Source organism: Chionomys nivalis, chromosome 8 (genome assembly GCF_950005125.1).
Source record: "Chionomys nivalis chromosome 8, mChiNiv1.1, whole genome shotgun sequence".
Classification (NCBI taxonomy): Eukaryota; Metazoa; Chordata; class Mammalia; order Rodentia; family Cricetidae; genus Chionomys; species Chionomys nivalis.
The window spans coordinates 92150373-92153730 of record NC_080093.1 but is presented as its reverse complement, the minus strand read 5'-3'; the positions used below and the strand labels follow the sequence as shown (position 1 = coordinate 92153730).

General features: G+C 39.1%; 1 pseudogene; it reads left to right on the top strand.

Moving 5' to 3' along the window:
- The first annotated feature begins 1894 nt into the window (after positions 1-1894).
- On the top strand, positions 1895-2862 carry LOC130880254 (olfactory receptor 52N2-like; annotated as a pseudogene).
- The last annotated feature ends 496 nt before the right edge of the window (positions 2863-3358 follow it).

Genomic DNA, 3358 nt, shown 5'->3' with positions numbered 1-3358 from the left:
ATTTATCCATATCCACTTGAAAGGCTTTGAACGTTTTCATATTACTGTGTTGAACTGCTTGTCTTATGTTTTAGAGAAGTAGATTTTCTTGGAACCTATTTGATAGGTTTCTGGCTTCTGCAGGGAGACATATTGTCTTTGTTCTTCAATTTCTTGTTTTGCATTGGAATTTAGACATCTGGAGTTATGATGTGTAGATATCTGGTTTTTTTCTTGGTTGGATAGGTGTTCTGTTCTTTGGTTTATGATGCCCACTTTGAATTCTAGCCTAGTGTGACAGTGGTGGGGTCCCAGGGAGAGAGTAGTTATGGGTCCCAAGTGTGCTGGTTGAGGAGTCTCTAGTAGAGAGAGGATTTTAGACTGGTGAGAATCAGAAAGGAATGCAGATAAGCTAGAAGGAAAAGCTAGAAGGGCAATGAGAAAAAATTGGGGGGCCCTAGAGATCTGCACCAACCCGCAGTGTCCCAAGGGAATGGAGATGGGTTGGGAGCAGGGAATCACATAGGCAGACTGCAGCAGGCTTAAAGGCTAGTGTGGAGAAAGCTAAATGGAGAATAGGAGGGAGGATAAATGTCACCTACCTAGGTCCAGTCAGTTGTGTACACTGGGAGTTCTTGGTAGAGAGGAGTTCTGCAAGTCTGTAGAGTCATATAGGAGTGGCGATGAGCTAGAGGAAAGTCTGATATATATACTAATGAAGTCAAAGGAACAGCTGATTCATCTGTCTGTGATTTACTGAATGTCCTTTTATCATAATGCTGATGTTTGAGACACAGTGATGGCTTCTTTGGGAGTTTATAGTTTTAATTTCTAAGTCAGCAATTTAGACCTAGTAGTTCATGCTTCTCTGTGTATCCTGGCCTATTTTTTCTGGTATTGTGCCTTGGATGTTGTCTGCCCTCTGGTTGTATTAGAAGAAATAGAGACATCTGAATCAGTATTACACTATTATTTCCCACAATAAGTCTGGATTTTGAGCAAGATGAAAAAAACTTCATTTAGTTGACATACATCAGTCATGGGAAAACTCATCTGCTAGAATGCTCTAAATTGAGATAGGATCTAAAGATACAGGTGGAAACAGAAATAGTGATTGATGCTTTATTGATGCTATATTTACTCAATATTTACTGCACACGATGTTAGCACAGTATTTTAAGTTGTCTTGTTAGGTAATTCAAGCAACACTGTGAGCATGGTGCAATTATCTCAGTGCAAAAAGATAATTCTGGGGCATGAGTGACTTGCCAGTGTCATGTCTTTGGTATTGTTAGAAAATAGGGCATGAAGCTAGAGAGAATGAATACAAGAAAGTTTAATCACTTCTACTTTCAGAGCTCTCATAGAAATAAACTTCTTACTCCATTCATTTTCCTGCAAAATTCAAGATGTCATTATTATTATTTTTTCTGCTGTGTAGGACTCCATTGTGTAAATGTACCACATTTTCCTTATCTATTCTAGAAAACATTATTTTGAGTGAAGTAACCCAGACACAGAAAGACAATTATCACATGTACTCACTCATAAGTGGTTTTTAAACATAAAGCAAAGAAAATCAGCCTACAAATCACAATCCCAGAGAACTTAGACAACAATGAGGGGACTAAGAGAGATTTACATAGATCTAATCTACATGGGAAGTAGAAAAAGACAAGATCTCCTGAGTAAATTGGGAGCATGGGGACCTTAGGGAAGCATTGATGGGGATGGGGGAAGCAGGGAGGGGAGCAGAGAAGAAATGTAGAGCTCAATAAAAATCAATTTTAAAAGGGAAAAAGTGGCTTTTTTGCATTAATTTTCCTAGTCCTCTACTTACCTTTGATTTATATTCTGTTCCAGGACACAGACACTGTTAAAGAAAAAAAAAAATGCGCTCATCCTGCCAGCCATTATGTCTGGAGCCAACAGCTCCAGCCTGACTCCAGACTTCTTTATCTTGAATGGTATCCCTGGGCTGGAAGATGCACATGTCTGGATCTCTCTGTCATTCTGCTTCATGTACATGATTGCTGTTGTGTGGAACTGTGGGCTTATCTACCTCATTGGCCATGAGGAGATCTTACACCGACCTATGTACTACTTTCTAATCCTGCTCTCCTTCACTGATATAACCTTGTGCACTACCACTGTGCCCAATATGCTGTGTATATTCTGGTTCAACCTCAAAAAGATTGGGTTTGAAGCCTGCCTGGTTCAGATGATTTTTGTGCACACCTTCACAGCTACAGAGTCTGGTATGTTAATGCTCATGGCCCTGGATCGCTATGTGGCCATCTGCTACCCTTTACGCTATGGAACCATTCTGACCAACCCTGTGATTGCCAAGGCTAGCCTTGCTACATTCTTGAGGAGTGTAGCATTCATTCTCCCTTTCACTTTCCTCACAAAGCGCCTTCCCTATTGCCGAGGCAGCATCATCCTTCATGCCTATTGCGACCACATGTCTGTGGCCAAAATATCCTGTGGCAATGTCAAGGTCAATGCAGTCTATGGGCTGCTAGTTGCTCTTGTGGTTTGTGCATTTGACATATTCTGTATCACCGCGTCATACACAATGATCCTGCGAGCAGTGGTGAGTCTGTCCTCTGCAGGTGCTTCAGCACCTGCACATCTCACATCTGTGCAATTGTGATCACTCACGTGCCTGCCTTTTTTAATTTCTTCACTCATCGTTTTGGGGGACATACTATTCCCCACCACATCCACATCATAGTGGCCAATCTCTACTTGCTACTGCCTGCTACCATGAACCCAATTGTTTATGGAGTCAAGACCAAGCAGATTTGGGAAAGTGTAATCAAATTTTTTAGTGGAGACAAGAGTGACACTACTGAGATAAAAGGATTTAAAAACAAGTAAATTTCTTGGAGTATGAAAAATAGTGAATGAATTAATAAAATATGCAGTTGAATGATATTAATTCATCTAGTGTGTCCATTTCAATAGACAAAGGTACATAGAAAACAGTGCAGAAGAAATTCATAACAAATATGAATAAGATAGTTTTAAGTCAATCTTATTTGTAAATTTTATGAAATCTTTGAAATTTTAGGATATGACATTTTCCCTGAAATAAAAATATTTCAGAAAGCATAATTCAACAGATAGTGTGTTAATGTATTGCAGAGTTTATTTTTCATAGTTTTCATCATCTCATGTTTGCATCATTTTTGAAGAAGAGAATGTCATAGAATGGTAGAGTCATACACCCTGTCCACTAATGACAATAACTGGGCCAGCATCATGAATATTTTCCAACTTACATTTTCGGTACACTGGATATTTCCCATTTGAATTGCTAATTTTATTAAATGTAGCCTATATTTCACACACACAAAAATGTTTATGAGTTCTT